The sequence below is a fragment of the Salmo salar genome, chromosome 29, assembly GCF_965601325.2.
Source record: "Salmo salar chromosome 29, fSalSal1, whole genome shotgun sequence".
In the NCBI taxonomy this organism is placed as follows: Eukaryota; Metazoa; Chordata; class Actinopteri; order Salmoniformes; family Salmonidae; genus Salmo; species Salmo salar.
The window spans coordinates 8090693-8112516 of NC_138319.1; the positions used below are offsets into that span (position 1 = coordinate 8090693).

A 21824-nucleotide genomic window follows, 5' to 3' on the forward strand; every position below is an offset into this window, starting at 1 on the left:
ACATGGTGCTCTGGAGATAAAGTGACTGTGAGGAGAGACTAATAGCAGTAGCCTAAGAAGAATCTGCAAGGGTGAAAAGAAGCTACAGGCAGTGAATGGATCAAGACCTCAGCTCTGCAGCACAAGGCTACAATCTGGTGTTAGATGGTTCTACTAATTACACTGTGTGAGTGTCTGTGTATGTGTGTGTGGGGGGGGGGGGGGGGGGGCTGGTTTCTTCTTGTTTTTGACCAGAGAGGTCGCCTTCAACCACCAGGAAGTAAACACAAAATAGTTTATGAGCACTGCTTGTAACACTACTTCACTCACTAGTCACTCTTCTGCAAAATGCTGCAGTTAAACCACATGCATGTGTGTGTGACAAGAGAAGGGACATCTCTCCAAATGCCCCAATTACAATTGATTTGAATTACAATTTATTTGAAAAGGACATCAATTTGGGGAAGGTGACACAGTGACGGACCATTGAAAACCCCCTCGGACTGCCAGACTCTAGTAATAATAGACTGAGGGCTCTGACCACGCCGCTCCATTAAAGCTTTTCCTCATTTAGAGGCCAAGTTATTCAATTATATGACTGGCATGCGGCCCGGCTCGAGAAAGAGAGCAAGAGAGAGGATGTGAGAGAGAGAGTGCGAGAGACAGAGCGCAAGAGTCAGAGAGCTAGAGAGTCAGAGAGCCAGAGAGCCAAAGAGCCAGAGAGATAGAGCCAGAGAATTTTAACCTGTGGTGTAGAGAGAGAGAAAGCAAGAGAGCAACCCGCGGTAGAGAGAGAGGAATGGTGGAGATGAGGGGAATTAGAATTAAAGCTGTTTAATAGGGAGACTTCATTAGTGATCGGTGTGGAGAGAGACTGAGACGGCTTTACCGCTGTGATTATCGGCTCACCGCTGGCCTAACGGCGTGCGTACGGTCGGCGCAGGTGGAGGCTGCGGAGGAGAGGAGAGCAGGTTAAAGCTGCAGCCTGAGAGGCCTCCCTCCCCAACCTGCTCACATGACATTTCAGAAGATCCGCTCTGTGCTCTCAAGGTACGACAGGCTGGTGTGTGTGTGTGTCTGCCACAAGCTTATTAACATATACTGCCTGCCTGCCGTCGCTCTCCAGTAAATGCTCATTTACCACCATCCGCTTCTCCCTTGTCTCGTTCCCCCTCTCTTTTTTAATTTCACTCCCTCTCCCTGTGGCTCTCTATAGATACTGGGGTTAGAACAACCCTAAACATTAATTTCTAAAGTAAGGGAACAGGAAGGGGCACCTTAACGTATGAAGCGGTGTCTGTGTCCTCTCTCTCCTTCGTGGCTCCCCTCTCAGTGGCATTGCCATCAATGCAATTAAAGACAGCTCTGCCCTCACTTCCCTCATTATGTCGCAGGAATGTTCCGGTGCTTTCCATCTTATTTCATTTCCACGTTTGCGACCTCCTGTTAATCATGTCCACGTTCGTCAACAAATGTGTCGTCTGTGGATCAGAGAGGTTTGACATGGCCAAGGGGAGTGTGTGTGAGTGTGTGTGTGTGTATCCATGACCGCGGGGAAATATGCGGACGCAGACGGACATCCCTAAAATTCTGACAGACAGAAATCAGCGTTACTCAAAGGACAAAGGTCTGAGCACAAACACACTAATGATGGGGCTTCATAATAACGAGATCTCCTGTTTCCCGGCTATAAAGCCTTCCATCCCTCGTCATTGGCATCTAAGGATGTGTCCCAAATGGCACGCTATTCCCTTCGTAGTGCGCTACTTTTTATCAGGACTCTGATTAAAAGTAGTTCACCATAAAAGGAATAGAATGACATTTGGGATCTCCTTGTAGTATGTGACAAGGATACAGATAACAAACAGATTATAATAACAGACACAGTGAACAAACATAAACTAGTTGAAGAGTTTCACTTTTGATTGGCTCTTTGTTTTGTTTGTTGTTGCTTCTCTCTACACCTTGGAGACGATGGAAGAGGAAAATGTAATATACTTTTGGTAATTATGCACAGGCACAGTACAGTATTCCCACTCCTCCACCTCCACACTGTCTGTGTGTGTGTGTCTGCTTGTCTTTACTTTTCACAAGACAGACAGTGTCGCTCCCACAGCGACATTGCCCAGCGGAACCTTAGGACCCGTGACGACGCATGTGAAAATGTCACACCACTCTTTCTCTACCTCCCTGTCTCTCTACGACATACACCCCTCTCTCTCTCAACAAACACAGAAGAGTGCCACCATCAACCCGTCCTGTGAGAGGCTCCTTAAATAAGGAGTGTGGGGCACCGGGGAAAGGGAAGTGGAAGGAGTGTGTCTGAGGAAGGGGACTATGCAGTAGTGTTTGTGGCCAGGGATGAGAGGCTGGGGGCAGTATAAATCTAGATCCTGGGTGGTTAGTGATTGGGGTCTTACTGCGGATCCCCAGTGTAACTGAGCTGGGCCGGGGGTTGTGGGGAGCGGGACAGGGGAAGTATAGTTCCTGGGTGGTGCGGGGCGGTTGGGGTTTGAGGGGTAAAGGGAAGATCTTACTGGGGGTCCCCAGCTTAGCTGAGCCGGCGTTGGCCAGATCCCAAAGTGGACGATGATGGGGAAGGTGTTGACCTCTGGGTTGAACTGCTCTCTGTCCAGCTGGTCGATACGCACCGAGCTGGGCTTCTGAAACAACAACACAACACAAACACTATGAGACCAGGGCCCATATCAACTCAAACTGTATTTGTCACATATGGCAAAAACAATACATGTAGACCATACAGTGGAATGCTTACTGACAAGCCCTTAACCAACAATACAGTTTTAAGAAAAATAAGTGTTAAGAAAGTATTTACTGAAATAAACTGAGGTAAAAAATAAACAAATATATATAAAAATAAAAAAATTAAGAAAAATAACAAGTAATTCAACTTCTTCAGGATAGGGTCTATTTTTCTAAATTTCCGCTGACTGACGGACCCAAAGTAAACTGCCGGTTGCTCAGGCCCTGAAGCCAGGATATGCATATAATTGGTGCCATTGGAAAGAAAACACTCTGACATTTGTAGAAATGTTAAAATAATGTAGGAGACTATAACACATTAGATAGGAGAAAATCCAAAGAAAAACCAGACGGAAATATATATTATTTGAAAGCCCATGCTCTTCCAATGGAATGTATAGATAAAAAATGAAATCTAGCTCCCAGTATGCAATTCCTATGGCTTCCACTAGATATCAGTAGTCTTTGTTCAAGGTTTCATGCTTGTTTATTCCCAAACAAGGAAGAATAATGAGTTTTGATACAGGGACTCGGACTTGGAAATCAGTGTACAGTATGTGCGATGAAGTGGATGTTTCAGTATGATATATAGGATAAAGTACTAAAGACAGACACCAATGTCTAGTTCAATAGCCTTGTTCATGCATTGTACAAATCCCTACACACGGAGTCCGGGGAACAGTCCAGCTAGTCGATTACCTATCAACTAGACTCCGTAACATCATCCTTTTCAATAGAAAGTGTAAACATAACAGCATAACATTAAATTCTTAACAATCAAGTCATAACAATTGAAAAAGCATGACATTTTCTTTTTACTTCAGTTGTCATCTTCCTTTCTTTTTTATTCTTTCTTTTTTTATTAACAGAGAACAAGTTAACCTGTTATTGCTAGGGGGCAGTATTTTCACGGCAGGATAAAAAACGTACCCGATTTAATCTGATTATTACTCCTGCCCAGAAACTAGAATATGCATATAATTATTAGCTTTGGATAGAAAACACTCCAAAGTTTCTAAAACTGTTTGAATGGTGTCTGTGAGTATAACAGAACTCATTTGGCAGGCCAAAACCTGAGAAGATTCTGTACAGGAAGTACCCTGTCTGACCATTTCTTGGCCTGCTTGAATATCTCTATCCAAAACAGGGGATCTCTGCTGTTACGTGACACTTCCTACGGCTCCCATGGGCTCTCAGAAGGCGGCAAAAAGCTGAATCGTGGCTTTGCAGGCTCTGGCTGAAAAACATTAGCGCGTTTGGATAGTGGCCGGTCAGAGTACTATGAAACTGAGGCGCGTGCACGAGTCGACTCCATGTTTACTTTCTTTCTCTTTGAACAAAAACCACCACTCCCGGTCGGAATATTATCGCTTTTTTTACGAGAAAAATTGCATAAAAATTGATTTTAAACAGCGGTTGACATGCTTCGAAGCACGGTAATGGAATATTTAGAAATGTTTTGTCACGAAACGCGTCGGGCGCGTAACCCTTCGTCACCCTTGGATAGTGTCTTGAACGCACAAACAAAACGCCGCTATTTGGATATAACTATGGATTATTTTGAACCAAACCAACATTTGTTATTGAAGTAGCAGTCCTGGGAGTGCATTCTGACGAAGAACACCAAAGGTAATCAAACTTTTCTAATAGTAAATCGGAGTTTGGTGAAGGCTAAACTTGCTGGGTGTCTAAATAGCTAGCCCTGTGATGCTGGGCTATGTACTCAGAATATTGCAAAATGTGCTTTCACCGAAAAGCTATTTTAAAATCGGACATATCGAGTGCATAGAGGAGTTCTGTATCTATAATTCTTAAAATAATTGTTATGTTTTTTGTGAACGTTTATCGTGAGTAATTAAGTAAATTCACCGGAAGTGTTCGGTGGGAATGCTAGTTCTGAACGTCACATGCTAATGTAAAATGCTGTTTTTTGATATAAATATGAACTTGATTGAACAAAACATGCATGTATTGTATAACATAATGTCCTAGGCGTGTCATCTGATGAAGATCATCAAAGGTTAGTGCTGCATTTAGCTGTGGTTTTGTTTTTTGTGACATTATATGCTAGCTTGAAAAATGGGTGTCTGATTATTTCTGGCTGGGTACTCTGCTGACATAATCTAATGTTTTGCTTTCGCTGTAAAACCTTTTTGAAATTCGACAGTGTGGTTAGATAAAGGAGAGTCTTGTCTTTAAAATGCTGTAAAATAGTCATATGTTTGAAAAATTGAAGTTTTTGTATTTTTGAGGAATTTGTAATTCGCGCCACGCCTATCATTGGATATTGGAGCAGGTGTTCCGCTAGCGGAACGTCTAGATGTAAGTTAACACAGTCTTTTGCTTACAGAGTAAGCCTGTCCGGTGGCTTGCACAGCCGACCCACCCGTGAGTACGTATGGGCTCTGACAGGGATAGGATTAGGGCCACGAGCTGGAGAGCTTGGTGGGGTAGAAGCCTCACCTTCAGTTGGCTCATGTCTCAATTCTGCGCCTCTTACCCTTAGGCCTGGACTGTGATCCAGCTCATCTAGGTGAGTGTATGGCGTGTTCCGGTTTGTCTGCTCTGCTACACGCAGATCCACCAGATTTTGACGATAGAGGGAGCCACCAACATCCACAGGTAAGAACGTGGTGCAACTCTCTGTAGGCACGTGCCCAGCCTCCAAAGTCCTGTGTGGTCTCCCAGCAGCGGTTTCATCTTTATCGTTTCACCCACCTCCAGCTCTGGTAGGTCTCGAGCAGTCCGGTTGTAGAAGCACTTAGCAAGCTGCTTTCTGTGACGCAGTTTGTCCGTGACGCCAACTATGACGCAGGGCTCAAGTAGCTTGTTAGCTACATGGATGGTAGTCTTCAGATGTCTGGACAGAAGGCGTTGTGCTGGGCTGCTGTCCATGTTTTCGGTGGGTGTGTTCCTCCACTGTAAGATCGCTTTCCATGGGTAATCTTGACAGCTGACTCTGCCTTGCCATTTGCTTTTGGGTGTCTTGGAGGGGAGGTCACGTGGTCAAACTCCCATTCTGAGGTGAAACGCTTAAACTGAGAAGTGAATTGTGGGTCATTGTCCGTGATAATCTTGTCAGCCTGACCTTGCCTTGCAAACTGCGCCTTGCAGAGCTTTATGACCATCTCTGCAGACAAGTCAGGGAGCAGTTCAATTTCCCAACAGTCAGAGTAGTGATCAATAATGAGAAGATAGTCCTTTTGTCTGTGGCTGAATAAGTCCATGCTGACAATTTGCCAGGCCCTTGTGGGCAGTTCGTGTGACATCATGGTTTCCTTTTGCTGTTCATGAGCGTACTCGTTGCATGTGGTACAGTTGCTGACAAAGTCTTTAACCTGTTTGGGCTAGGGGGCAGTATTGAGATTTTTGGAAAAAATATGTGCCCATTTTTAACTGCCTCCTACACCAACTCAGAAGCTAGAATATGCATATTATTGTTCAGGTTTGGATAGAAAACACCCTAAAGTTTCTAAAACTGTTTGAATGGTGTCTGTGAGTATAACAGAACTCCTATGGCAGGCAAAAACCTGACAAGGTTTCATGCAGGAAGTGGCCTGTCTGACAAGGAGTCGTGCGTCTTGCATCTGTTTATTGAAAAGTAAGGATCTTAGCTGTAACGTGACAATTCCCAGGGCTCCAATAGGCTCTCAGGACGCGGGAAAATCATGAAGGTTGACGAGGCAGCCTCAGGCTGAAACAGATTATCATCTTATTCAAGTGTCCCATTAGGTGACAATGTAGTGAGGAGTGTGCGCGATTAGCCCCCGTGGATTATTTTAATTCGGCTGTTTAGTTTATTGCAGATTCCCGGTCGGAATATTATCGCTTTTCTACGAGATAAATGGCATAAAAATTGGTTTTAAACAGCGGTTGACATGCTTCGAAGTACGGTAATGGAATATTTAGACATTTTTTGTCACGCCATGCGCTATGCTCGTGACCGTGGATTACCATTCTGATAGTGTCTAGAACTCACGAACAAAACGTCGCTGTTTGGATATAATGATGGATTATTTGGGACCAAACCTACATTTGTTATTGAAGAAGAAGTCCTGGGACTGCATTCTGACGAAGAACAAGAAAGGTAAGAACATTTTTCTTATAGGAAATGTGATTTTGGTGAAGGCTGAACTGCGTGGGTGTCTAAATAACTAGCCCTGTGATGCCGGGCTATGTACTTAGAATATTGCAAAATGTGCTTCATCCGAAAAGCTATTTTAAAATCGGACATATCGAGTGCATAGAGGAGTAATGTATCTATAATTCTTAAAATAATTGTTATGCTTTTTGTGAACGTTTATCGTGAGTAATTTAGCAAACTGTTAGTAAATTCCCCGGAAGTTTGCGGGGGGTATGCTAGTTCTGAACGTCACATGCTAATGTAAAAAGCTGGTTTTTGATATAAATATGAACTTGATTGAACAAAACATGCATGTATTGTATAACATAATGTCCTAGGGTTGTCATCTGATGAAGATCATCAAAGGTGAGTGCTGCATTTAGCTGTCTTCTGGGTTTTGGTGACATTATATGCTGGCTTGAAAAATGGGTGTCTGATTATTTCTGGCTTGGTACTCTGCTGACATAATCTAATGTTTTGCTTTCGTTGTAAAGCCTTTTTGAAATCGGACAGTGTGGTTAGATTAACGAGAGTCTTGTCTTTAAATAGCTGTAAAATAGTCATATGTTTGAGAAATTGAAGTAATAGGATTTTTAAGGTTTTGAAAATCGCGCCACAGGCTGCAAGTGGCTGTTACGTAGGTGGGACGAATTCGTCCCGCCTAGCCCAGAGAGGTTAATTTCTTCTTGCATGTTTGGCCAGTATAATGTTTCACGAGCCTTCGGTAGCATGCGTCACCTCCAACGTGACTGGAGTGTATGCGGGTAAGCATCTCTGGACGTAGTGATTTGGGAATAATGACCTTCTGACCTCTGAACAAGACGCCATTTTGCACGCTGATCTCATCTCGAAAGGTCCAGTATTCTCTCACTGTGAAAGGTGTCTCCTCTTTCAGGTATGGCCAACCTGCGAGAGCCATGGACTTCAGTGATTGTAGGTGTTCGTCCTTGACAGTGTGTTGCCTGATCTGGGCTAGGCGGTGATCTGTGACGTTTAAGTAGTCTGCCTGATTGATCTGTTGAACATCTTGTTGTTCCTGCTGTAGCGAACAGATGGCCTGCCTCTGATAGGCAGTGCCTCTGCCTGTACATTGTGCTGTTGCCCTGCTCAGTGTGTCGCTGATGTACATGTCTGGTCCTGGCTTGTAAATAACCTTCAGGCTGTAGTTTTGCAGAGTCAGGAGCATGCTTTGAAGCCTCTTGGGCGTGTTGAGGAGAGGTTTACTGAATATGGCAATGAGTGGTTTGTGGTCAGTTTCAGCGGTGACCAGCTCTCGACCATATAAGTAGTGATGGAATCGCTGGCAGGAGAAGACGATGCTGAGGCACTCTTTCTCAATTTGTGCATAGTTCTGTTCAGTGGGGGTGATCGCTCTCGAGGCAAACGCAACGTGCTGGCCTTCCTGCATAAGGCAGCATCCAAGTCCCCTTTGGCTGGAGTCGCTCTGGATTGTGACAGGCTTCGTGACGTCATAGTAGCGCAACACTGGCATGGATGAAGCCAGAGATTTCATCTCCTGCACCGTGGCCTCGTGCTTGGGTAGCCAGTGCCATTGTGTGTCTTTGTCCAGCAACCGGCGCAGAGGCTCACAGACTGCTGATAGGTGTGGCATGAACTTTGGAAGATATTTTGCAAAACCGATGAGACGCTGTACTCCTTTTGCATCAGACGGGTTTGGCATGTTCTTCGATCGCTCGGACCTTGTCTGGGTCCGGCTTCAGGCCTTTTGCCGAGAGAATGTGGCCATGGAAGTGGACGTCTTTCACCTTGAACTGCAGCTTCTTCAGGCCAAGACGAAGTTTAACTGATCGACAGCGCTCCATCAGTGCCAGGAGCTTCACATCGTGGTCGCGTTCTGCTTCTTCGTCTGTGTCACCACAGCCTACGATCAGGACATCATCGGCAATGGGTTCAATGCCCTTGAGCCCAGCCAGTAACTCGTGCTGCTTGCGTTGGTATACCTCAGGCGCCACTGAGACACCAAACGGGAGCTTGAGCCAGCGTTTCCGACCCCAGGGGGTCCAGAAGGTAGTCATGAAGCTGCTTTCTTCGTCCAGCTTGCATTGAAGGAATGCATCTCGGGCATCCACCAAGGTGAAAATCCTGGCTTTGGGAAGCTTGTAGAGGACATCCTCTAGTGTCGGCATGATGTAGTGGGATCATTTCAGTGCTTGGTTCAGATGCTTTGGGTCGATGCAGACCCTCAGCTTCTCTGTTTTTTTCACTATGACCATATTGCTGATCCAGTCAGTTGGTTCGGTCACAGATGTCATGTGGCCATCGGCCTCATACTGGTCCAGCTGGGCCTTCACAGCCACTTTCATTGCAAAGTGGAACATTGCGAGGAGCACACTCGACTGGAGTGATGCTCTCATCCACTTCAAAGTGTACCTCCCCAGGCACTGATTTAACGGGCATGTTGAATACATCATCATATCTGCTGATTAGTTGTTCTTTGGACAGGGGTCCATGCTGGACATGATCCACAATGTGCAGGTCATTTGGTACAGTGCACTGCATCGGTTCCAGGCGTTCGCATGTAGAGCCTGAGAGGAGAGGATGTTGACTGGTTTTCACAATCTCAAACTCCAGCTTGTGTTTGCGTCCCCGAATAACACATTCGGTCTCAAAGGTGCCCATAGAGCTCATTAGCTCTCCTGAGTACAGCTTTAGTCTAGTGTCGCTGGGCAATAGATGTGTGTCAGGTGCCAGATTGATTTTGTCTTTGTAGCTCATTACGTTGCATGTAGCACCGGAATCCAGTTGACATTGTTGTTGCTTGTTGTGTAATCGTAGTGTCACAAACCATTTTTCCCCTCGAGTGTACAGCCCCAATGGATTCATGCATGTAAATGTAACTGCGCCTATACTGTACTTAGCTACAAAAATAACAAACGTGTGGTTTTCGAGCCACTTCTGATACCATGTTTCAGTATGATATATTGGATAAAGTAAATAAAGACAGACACCAATGTCTAGTTCAATAGCCTTGTTCATGCATTGTACAAATCACTACACGCGGAGTCCGGGGAACAGTCCGGCTAGACGATTACCTATCAACTAGACTCCGTAACAGTGGACACGAACCTGCTAATATCGTTTTCCTATTGAACATACTTCTTTCCGTATGAAATATTATATTTTATTACATTTTAGGGTATGTCCTTGTTTTTGAAAGAAAATTACATTTTCTTTCATTAAAAAAACATTAAATTGATCAGAAATACATTGTAGACATTGTTAACCTCTCTAGGGCAGGCGGGACGAATTCGTCCCACCTACGTAACAGCCAGTTGAATCCTGTGGCGCGATTTTCAAAACCTTTGAAATGCTATTACTTCAATTTCTCAAACATATGACTATTTTACAGCTATTTAAAGACAAGACTCTCGATAATCTAACCACACTGTCCGATTTCAAAAAGGCTTTACAACGAAAGCAAAACATTAGATTATGTCAGCAGAGTACCAAGCCAGAAATAATCAGACACCCATTTTTCAAGCTAGCATATAATGTCACAAAAACCTAGAAGACAGCTAAATGCAGCACTAACCTTTGATGATCTTCATCAGATGACAACCCTAGGACATTATGTTATACAATACATGCATGTTTTGTTCAATCAAGTTCATATTTATATCAAAAACCAGCTTTTTACATTAGCATGTGACGTTCAGAACTAGCATACCCCCCGCAAACTTCCAGCGAATTCACTAACAATTTACTAAATTACTCACGATAAACGTTCACAAAAAGCATAACAATTATTTTAAGAATTATAGATACAGAACTCCTCTATGCACTCCATATGTGCGATTTTAAAATAGTTTTTTGGTGAAAGCACATTTTGCAATATTCTAAGTACATAGCCCAGCCATCACGGGCTAGCTATTTAGACACCCGGCAAGTTTAGCACTCACCAATATCAGATTTACTATTACAAAAGTTTGATTACCTTTTGTTGTCTTCGTCAGAATGCACTCCCAGGACTGCTACTTCAATAACAAATGTTGGTTTGGTCCAAAATAATCCATCGTTATATCCGAATAGCGGCGTTTTGTTCGTGCGTTCCAGAAACTATCCGAAATGGTAAATCAGGGTCGCGCGCATGGCGCAATTCGTGCCAAAAAAAATCTAAATATTCCATTACCGTACTTCGAAGCATGTCAACCGCTGTTTAAAATCCATTTTTATGCCATTTTTCTCGTAAAAAAGCGATAATATTCCGACCGGGAATGTCCATTTAGCTAAACAGAGGAAAGAAAACAAAGCTTTCGGTCGACGCGGGCACGAGCCTGAGTCTCACAGCACTGTAACCAGCCACTACCCAAACGCGCTACTTTGTTTCAGCCAGAGCCTGCAAAGCCACGATTCAGCGTTTTGCCGCCTTCTGAGAGCCTATGGCAGCCGTGGGAAGTGTCACGGTACAGCTAAGATCCTCACTCTTCAATAAACAGAGACAAGAAGAACGACACCTTGTCAGACAGGCCACTTCCTGCATGAAATCTTCTCAGGTTTTTGCCTGCCATATGAGTTCTGTTATACTCACAGACACCATTCAAACAGTTTTAGAAACTTTAGGGTGTTTTCTATCCAAAGCCAATAATTATATGTATATTCTAGTAACTGGGCAGGAGTAGTAACCAGATTAAATCGGGTACGTTTTTTATCCAGCCGTGTCAATACTGCCCCCTAGCCCTAACAGGTTAATTTTGTAAATGACTATTGTAGCTGGAAACGGCAGATTTTTTTATGGAATATCTACATATGTGTACAGAGGCCCATTATCAACAACCATCACTCCTGTGTTCCAATGGCACGTTGTGTTAGCTAATCCAAGTTTGTAATTTTAGAAGGATAGTTGATCATTTGATAACCCTTTTGCAATTATGTTGTGCTGATTAAAGAATCAATAAAACTGGCCTTCTTTTGGCTAGTTGAGTATCTGGAGCATCAGCATTTGTGCGTTCGATTACAGGGTCAAAAGGGCCAGAAACAAAGAACTTTCTTCTCAAACTGGTCAGTCTATTCTTGTTCAGAGAAATGAAAGCTATCCCATGTGAGAAATTGCCAAGAAACTGAAGACCTCGTACAACGCTGTGTACTACTCCCTTCACAGAACAGCACAAACTGGCTTTAACCTCTCTAGGGAAGGTGGGACGAAATCGTCCCACCTACGTAACAGCCAGTGGAATCCTGTGGCGCGTTATTCAAATACCTTAGAAATGCTATTACTTCAATTTCTCAAACATGACTATTTTACACCATTTTAAAGTCAAGACTCTCGTTAATCTAACCACACTGTCCGATTTCAAAAAGGCTTTACAACGAAAGCAAAACATTAGATTATGTCAGCAGAGTACCCAGCCAGAAATAATCAGACACCCATTTTTCAAGCTAGCATATAATGTCACATAAACCCAAACCATAGCTAAATGCAGCACTAACCTTTGATGATCTTCATCAGATGACACGCCTAGGACATTATGTTATACAATACATGCATGTTTTGTTCCATCAAGTTCATATTTATATCAAAAACCAGCTTTTTACATTAGCATGTGACGTTCAGAACTAGCATACCCCCCGCAAACTTCCGGTGAATTTACTAAATTACTCACGATAAACGTTCACAAAAAACATAACAATTATTTTAAGAATTATAGATACAGAACTCCTCTATGCACTCGATATGTCCGATTTTAAAATAGCTTTTCGGTGAAAGCACATTTTGCAATATTCTAAGTAGATAGCCCGGCATCACAGGGCTAGCTATTTAGACACCCACCAAGTTTGGCACTCACCAAAGTCAGATTTACTATAACAAAAATGTTATTACCTTTGCTGTTCTTCGTCAGAATGCACTCCCAGGACTTCTACTTCAATAACAAATGTTGGTTTGGTCCCAAATAATCCATAGTTATGTTCAAATATCCTCTGTTTTGTTCGTGGGTTCAAGACACTATCCAAAGTGTAAAGAAGGGTGACGCGCCCGACGCGTTTCGTGACAAAAAAATTCTAAATATTCCATTACCGTACTTCGAAGCATGTCAACCGCTGTTTAAAATCTATTTTTATGCCATTTTTCTTCGTAAAAAAGCGATAATATTGCGACCGGGAATCTGTGTTTTAGTACAAAGAGAGAGAAAATAAAAACATGGGGTCGCCTCGTGCACGCGCCTCAGTCTCATTGTCCTCTGATAGACCACTTACCAAAGGCGCTAATGTTTTTCAGCCAGGGGCTGCCTCGACATCATTCAGCTTTTTCCCGGGTTCTGAGAGCCTATGGGAGCCGTAGGAAGTGTCACGTTACAGCAAAGATCCTAAGTTTTCAATAAAAAGAGTCAAGAAGCCCAAGGAATGGTCAGAGAGGGCACTTCCTGTACAGAATCTTCTCAGGTTTTTGCCTGCCATATGAGTTCTGTTATACTCACAGACACCATTCAAACAGTTTTAGAAACGTTAGGGTGTTTTCTATCCAACGCCAATAATTATATGCATATTGTAGTTTCTGGGCAGTAGTAATAACCAGATTAAATCGGGTACGTTTTTTATCCGGCCGTGTAAATACTGCCCCCTAGCCCTAACAGGTTAACCAGAATAGAAAGAGAAGTGGGAGGCCCCGGTGCAGAACTGAGCAAGAGGACAAGTACAATAGAGTGTCTAGTTTGAGAAACAGATGCCTCACAAGTCCTCAACTTGCAGCTTCATTAAAAAAAGGGTTTTCTAATGATCAATTAGCCTTTTAAAATTATAAACTTGGATTAGCTAACACAACGTTCCATTAGAAAACAGTAGTGATAGTTTCTGATAATGGGCCTCTGTACGCCTATGTAGATATTCCATTAAAAAAATCGGCCATTTCCAGCTACAATAGTCATTTACAACATTAACAATGTCTGCACTGGATTTATGATCAATTTGATGTTATTTTAATTGACAAAAAGTGACCCCAAACTTTTGAACGGTAGTGTAGATGAAAACTGTTGGTAAATAGTGTGGTCTACAGCTTATCATGATCTACTCTATCCTGTTGGTAAGATAGTCTTGATCTGAGCTCATCCATTTTTTTATCCAACAATTGCACGTTGGCAAATAGGACTGATGGTAATGGCGGATTACTCACTCGCCGTCTGATACTTACAAGGCACCCCAACCAACATCCCTGATTTCTCTGTCTCTTCTTCATGTGAATGACGGGGATTTGGACATTGCCGGGTGTCTGAAATAAATCCTTTGCGTCCGACTCGTTAACCTGTTGGGGCTAGGGGGCAGTATTTGCACGGTGATCAAGAAGGCCAAGAAATGGTCAGAGAGGGCGCTTCCTGTTTGGAATCTTCTCACGTTTTGGCCTGCCATATGAGTTCTGTTATACTCACAGACACCATTCAACCAGTTTTACAAACTTTAGAGTGTTTTCTATCCAAATCTACTAATTATATGTATATTCTCGTTTCTGGGCAAGAGTAGTAACCAGTTTAAATCGGGGTACGTTTTTTATCCGGCCGTGCAAATACTGCCCCCTAGCCCCAACAGGTTTTAAGAGCAGTTTTGACTTTTACCTCAAAATGTATAAGTTTACATGGACGGGTGGACGGGGGGGGGGGGCGACGACCGGATCCTAGATCAGAACTCCGACTCTGAGACGCTTGATACGACCCCAGATCGTCTCAGTACAGTGACATGTTATTTTGTTACAAAAAGAGCATCTGAATTCAAGGAGATTTCCACTCAAAAGTGCAAACCTTTCCAATCTAGCATTCTGTCAATCACACACACATGTACCCTATTGGACCTGGTCAAAAGTAGTGCACTATATACGGAATAGGGTGCTATTTGATTAACAGCCTTTTCCTTACCATGCCAGGATTGGTGACGATCATGCCCTTGCACTCCTCTGTGTACTTCTGCTGCTCCAGTTCCTACCACTGCAGCATATCAGCTATCTCCTCCTCAGGGACCAGAGGCTTGGAGCTCCGCAGGAGGTAGAAGAGCACCTGTTGCATGGACAACACCTCCTTACCACCATCTGACAGAGGATACACAGAGATAGTGAGATGGGAAGATAGACAGGACGTAGAGCAACAGCTGGTTTATGGACCAGCACCTCCTAACGACCGTCTAGACACACAGAGTCAGAGAGAGAGAGACATAGACAGCATGCAAAGAGAAAGACAAACACATTCACACAAGAGAAACAAGACTGACAGACACATATACAAAGAGACAGACAGATGAGACAAGGCACACAAATTATTAGAGAGATAAACAGACAGAGTACACGAACAGGTTCAAATACACAATCAGGTTAATAAACACTAATGCAACATTTCTTGACCTCAATTTACAAGTGTTCACATGGACTGACACACACAGAAAATCTACAGCTATGACTCTCAATCTTAGTAATGCATTACGACAATAACTCATGTGTGCATAGTGTCTCACACAGACAAAGCACATACCACTCAAACACAGTAGCAAGTTCCAACGTTCTCCAGCAGAGAGAGACAGAGTGCTCTAAGTAAAGGATAGATCGAGACAGGAAGGACAGTGACTCACCAGGTAAGAAGCGGACAAAGCTAGGCATGAACTTCTGACATCCAGGAGGATGATTGTCCCACTCTGGACCTGCATGGGGAAAGAACAAAAACACTGAAAACATCTTCCCATCCCTCTCAGATCTAGTGCCTAGAGATAGGGGGTAATGCGTTGTTCAGTCATAAATCTTGGAACAGGCAGGAGGTAGGGGATACTGGTTAGTGTCTAGAGGCTAGGGGTTAGGGTCTAGCGGGGGAAGGGTAGAGGCTAGGAAAAGGGAAAGGGGGATACCTAGTCAGTTGTCCAAATGAATGTATTCAACTGAAATGTGTCTTCCGCATTTAACCCAACCCCTCTGAATCAGAGAGGTGTGAGAGGCTGCCTTAAACGACATCCACGTCTTCAGCGCCCGGGGAACAGTGGAGTAATCAATTTTTCATTTGGAAGAGTCAGCTTTTTAAACCAACATGGCTCAGTTTAAATTGTTTTTACATTGTAGTAAAGCAAAATCTCATTTGATATACATTTTGACATAAAATTACTACATTCTGTAGCAATGAATGTTTTTTCCCATTAAAATGCGATTTGATTAAAGTTAATGCCTTCAACTGCAGGTGATGCAAAAAGGTGGCCGAACCATACATTTTTTTTTATCTGCTCAGGAGCAGAACGACAGATCTTTACCTTGTCAGCTCGGGATTCAATCCAGCAACCTTCTGGTTACTGGCCCAACGCTCTAACCACTAGGGGACAGTATGGTGTTTTTCAGTCATAAAGCTCCAGTATATCCTGGAATGATAGGAGGAGAACAGCTTCAGTCCTCTCACACAGTAGTTCTGAACATGGACATAGGGGAAAAAAAGGGGTTAATACTATCTCACACACGCACACGCACATACACGCTTGCATGGACAGACACACACAGTCGCACTTACATCAACATAAGCATCTTAAAATTCAAAAGATGTGACCTGATAGTCACATGAGAGAACCTTCCAGAAGGACAAACATCTCTGCAGCACTCCACCAATCAGGCCTTTTTGGTAGAGTGGCCAGACGGAAGCCACTCCTCAGTAAATGGCACATGACAGCCTGCTTGGATTTTGCCAAAAGGCACCTAAAGGACTCTCAGACCATGAGAAACAAGATTCTCTCGCCTGATGAAACCAAGATTGAAGTCTGGCCTGAATGCCAAGCGCCACGTCTGGAGGAAACCTGGCACCATCCCTACGGTGAAGCATGATGGTGGCAGCATCATGCTGTGGGGATGTTTTTCAGCAGCAGGGAATGGGAGACTTCTCAGGATTGAGGGAAAGATGAACGGAGCAAAGTACAGAGAGATCCATGATGAAAACCTGCTCCAGAGTGCTCAGGACCTCAGACTGGAGGTGAAGGTTCACCTTCCAACAGGACAATGACCCTACACACACAGCCAAGACAATGCAGGAGTGGCTTCGGGCAAGTCTCTGAATGTCCTTGAGCGACACGGCAAGAGTCCAGACTTGAACCCGATCGAACATCTCTGGAGAGACCTGAAAATAGCTGTGCTGCGAAACTCCTCATCCAACCTGACAGAGCTTGAGAGGATCTGCAGAGAAGAATGAGCGAAACTCCCAAAATACAAGTGTGCCAAGCTTATAGCGTCATAACCAAGATGACTCGAGGCTGTAATCGCTGCCAAAAGTGCTTCAATAAAAGTCCTGAGTAAAGGGTCTGAATACTTATGTAAATGTGATATTTCAGTATTTTTAAAATTTTTCTAAATACCTGTGGGGCAGCAGGTAGCCTAGTGGATAGAGCATTGGGCCAGTAACCAAAAGGTTGCTAGATCGAATCCCCGAGCTGACAAGGTAAAAATCTGTTGTTCTGCCCCTGAACAAGGCAGTTAACGCACTGTTCCTAGGCCGTCATTGTAAATAAGAATTTGTTCTTAACTGACTTGCCTAGTTAAATAAATAAAACAACTGGTTTTGTTTTGTCATTAGGGTGTATTGTGTGCCGATCGACAATGAAAAAAAAAAGACGTAATCAATTTTAGAATAAGTCTGTAACTTAACAAAATGTGGACAAAGTCAAGGGGTCTGAATACTTTCCGAATGCACTGTAGGTTACATGGGCCTTGGATGTGTTCACAGAGAGCGATACGCGACCGTTTGGAGAACACTAAACACACACACATAGACAGACAGACAGACAGACAGACAGACAGACATAAAAGAGATGAGGGGCTTTACTGACCTTTGGTGTCATCTCTTCAATAAAGTGAATTGTGTAATCTATGTTGAAACGAATCACTTTGCACAATGGAAACTGGGATGATGAAAGAGAAGAAGAGCGAGAGGGAGTGAGGGAAGAAAAGAGGAACACTCATTACCATGGTGTTAAACAGAGGTTGCAGCTTCTGAAGGAAACTCATAAAAACCGAATCTCCATAAGCAGGGTCTGCTGCCCCAAAAAACAGACACATCAAACACACACACACATGCAGGAGAACGTAAATACACAATCACAAACGCACACACAGAGTAACGTGCACACACTGGAAAACACACTGAACACACACCCAACATCTCTTTACCCAGGGCTTTTGAACATTAAGTGGCTCCAATCTCTTTAAGGAGATAAACCCGCTCTTCCGTGTTTAATCTTCCAGTTACATGCTGTTTGTTGTCTGAGCGAGTGTCCATTTTGTAGGATTAACCTGGCCGCCCGCCGTACAACGTGCAGTGGTGCCCACCCCTCTGGCTAACTGGCAGTGGCTAATATTGCTGCGCTTGGGGTTGTCTAATCACCGGGGCCCTGGTGATGCAAGGTTTTTGCAGGTGTTGTTTAAATTATCCCACGATAATCTGGGCTTAATCTTCACTGAATATTTTCTTTATTTGAAATGATTGATCATATGTGAATTTTGCTTCATTATTCAAACACACACACCCACACAACTATTCAAACACACAGACACACAACTCTCTCGGTCACAGCCTTGATTCAGCCAGGCTTTGCCTGCCATCAATTTGCCTGGGGAAGCGGGAGGTACAGAAGCAATCTTTCCCCATTGAAAGCAGTGCAGCCAAGCCTGATTTTAAGCAATAACGACACATAGTTAAACAATGTTTTTATTATAACTGGATTATAGCTCCCGTCCAACTATGATGTATCAGACATTTCAAACTAAATTCCCAGCTAATGAGAAAACAACAAGGCAACGGCAGAATGAGGGATTTTTAAATCCATACCCCAATACGACCCACGTGACCACAGTGAACGTCACACCGTGAGAGACTATCTCTGTCTATACATAGGCCTTTAAAGTCCCAAACTCTGTAATATTTGACAGATACAGATGAGCCTTCAAAAGTAGAGAGAGAGGGAGAGGACTTTAAACACAAGATCACCATCAGCAGTGTGGCTGGGACGGAACAATTGTGTACATTCCCAAATGGAACAGAAGAGTGTTGAGCTATGCATAGGGTTTGAGACTGTGACCAAAACACTTACATTTGCGACCTTTTGACTTGGCAGTGTTACACCAATTTTATATGGGTTGCTACTGTTGGGTGCCAGTGAAAAACATTTAGGTAGCCATGTTAGTTTAGCGTTGCATGGTATACCGAAACTTCTGCACTTTCTCGATACAAAAAAATCAAAAACATTTGTTACATTCGGAAGTTCTGTGAAATGTGTCTCATGTCATCTAATCAAATCAAATTATATTTGTCACATGCGCCGAATACAACAGCACTGAGCACTTGTTGGCTGCTTTTCCTTCACTCTGCGGTCCAACTCATCCAAAACCATCTCAGTTGGGTTGAGGTTGGGTGATAGTGGAGGCCAGGTCATCTGAGGCAGCACTCCATCACTCTCCTTGGTCAAATAGCCCTAACACATCCTGGAGGTATGTTTTGATTCATTGTCCTGTTGAAAAACAAATGACAGTCCCACTAAGGGCAAATCAGATGGGATGGTGTTTCGCTGTAGAATGCTATGGTAGCCATGCTGGTTAAGCGTTGTCAAGGGTGTGTACGGGAGGCAAAGTCAGGTGCAGGAGAGCAGAGTGTAGTGAACAGGCGCACTTTAATTCCGTTCTACAAATGACAGCACATAAAAACAATAACGTGCCAAAACACGGAACATAGCAAAAGTAAAGCGCCCGACAATAATCCACATAACAAACAAACAATTACACACAAAGACATGGAGGGGAACAGAGGACTAAATACATGCAGTAACTATGGAATGAAAACCAGGTGTGTAATGGAACAAGACAAAACCAATGGAATATGAGAAATGGAGCGGCGGATGGCTAGAATACCGGTGACGTCGATCGCCGAATGCCGCCCGAACAAGGAGAGGAGCCGACTTCGGTGGAAGCCGTGACAGTGCCCCCCCCCCCCCTTGATGCGCGGCTCCAGCGGCGCGCCGACACCGGCCTCGAGGACGACGGTGAAACTCCCGCAGCAGTTCAGGGACCAAAACATCCACAACCGGAACCCAACACCTCTCCTCCGGACCGTACCCCTCCCACTCCACAAGGTACTGAAGGCCCCCTGCCTGCCGCCTCGAACAAACGGAGTACGCCAGGGCCCCCTCGATGTCCAGAGGGGGTAGAGGGTCCTCCCGCACCTCAGATTCCTGGCCATCACCGGCCTGAGGAGAGACACATGGAACGAGGGGTTAATACGGTAATCAGAGGGAAGCTGTAATCTGTAACACACCTCGTTCACCCTCCTCAGGACTTTGAATGGCCCCACAAACCGCGGACCCAGCTTCCGGCTGGGAAGGCGGAAGCTGTTCTTCTGGCGAAGCGCAGCTCGCTGGAAGTGAACATGGGCGGCCTCCCATGTTTCCTCCGCGCACCTGAACCAGTCGTCAACCGCAGGAACCTCGGTCTGACCCTGATGCCATGGCGCCAGAACCGGCTGGTACCTCAATACACACTGAAAGGGGGAGAGGTTAGTGGAGGAGTGGCGAAGTGAGTTCTGTGCCATCTCGGCCCAGGGCACGAACGCCGCCCACTCCCTCGGCCGGTCCTGGCAATAGGACCGCAGAAACCTGCCCACATCCTGGTTGACTCTATCTACCTGCCCGTTACTCTCGGGGTGAAAACCCGAGGTAAGGCTGATCGAGACCCCCAGACGTTCCATGAACGCCTTCCAAACTCTCGATATGAATTGGGGACCCCAATCAGACACTATATCCTCAGGCACCCCGTAGTGCCGGAAGACGTGAGTAAACAGGGCTTCCGCAGTCTGTAGGGCCGTAGGAAGACCAGGCAGAGGGAGGAGACGACAGGAAACGATCCACAACGACCAAGATAGTAGTGTTTCCCTATGAAAGAGGTAGATCGGTTAAAAAAATCCACAGACAGGTGTGACTAAGGTCGTTGTGGAACGGGTAAGGGTGTAGCTTACCTCTGGGCAGGTGTCTCGGAGCTTGATGGTTTTTGCGACTGCACTTGAAGTTCTTTTCCAGATTGACTGACCTTTATGTCTTAAAGTAATGATGGACTGTAGTTTCTCTTCGCTTATTTGAGCTGTTCTTGCTATAATATGGACGTGGTATTTTACCAAATAGGACTATCTTCTGTATACAAATCAAATTTATTTTTTATTTTTTATATAGCCCTTCGTACATCAGCTGATATTCTCAAAGTGCTGTACAGAAACCCAGCCTAAAACCCCAAACAGCAAGCAAAGCATGTGAAAGAAGCACGGTGGCTAGGAAAAACTCCCTAGGAAAAACTCCCTAGAAAGGCCAAAAACCTAGGAAGAAACCTAGAGAGGAACCAGGCTATGAGGGGTGGCCAGTCCTCTTCTGGCTGTGCAGGGTGGATATTATAACAGAACATGGTCAAGATGTTAAAATGTTCATAAATGACCAGCATGGTCAAATAATAATAATCATAGTAGTTGTCGAGGGTGCAACAAGCACGTCTGGTGAACAGGTCAGGGTTCCATAGCCGCAGGCAGAACAGTTGAAACTGGAGCAGAAGCACGGCCAGGTGGACTGGGGACAGCAAGGAGTCATCATACCAGGTAGTCCTGAGGCATGGTCCTAGGGCTCAGGTCCTCCGAGAGAAAGACAGAAAGAGAGAAAGAGAGAATTAGAGAGAGCATATTTAAATACACACAGGACACCGGATAAGACAAGAGAAATACTCCAGATGTAACAGACTGACCCTAGCCCCCCGACACATAAACTACTGCAGCATAAATACTGGAGGCTGAGACAGGAGGGATCAGAAGACACTGTAGCCCCATCCGATGATATCCCCGGACAGGGCCAAACAGGCAGGATATAACCCCACCCACTTTGCCAAAGCACAGCCCCCACACCACTAGAGGGATGTCTCCAACCACCAACTTACCGTCCTAAGACAAGGCCGAGTATAGCCCACAACGATCTCCGCCATGGCACA

The 21824-nt window shown here is 44.5% G+C and overlaps 1 pseudogene; it reads right to left on the reverse strand.

Moving 5' to 3' along the window:
• The window catches only part of LOC106590047 (ribonuclease 3-like), a 160822-nt pseudogene extending 140588 nt beyond the window's left edge, over positions 1-20234 (reverse strand).
• Positions 20235-21824: the final 1590 nt, after the last annotated feature.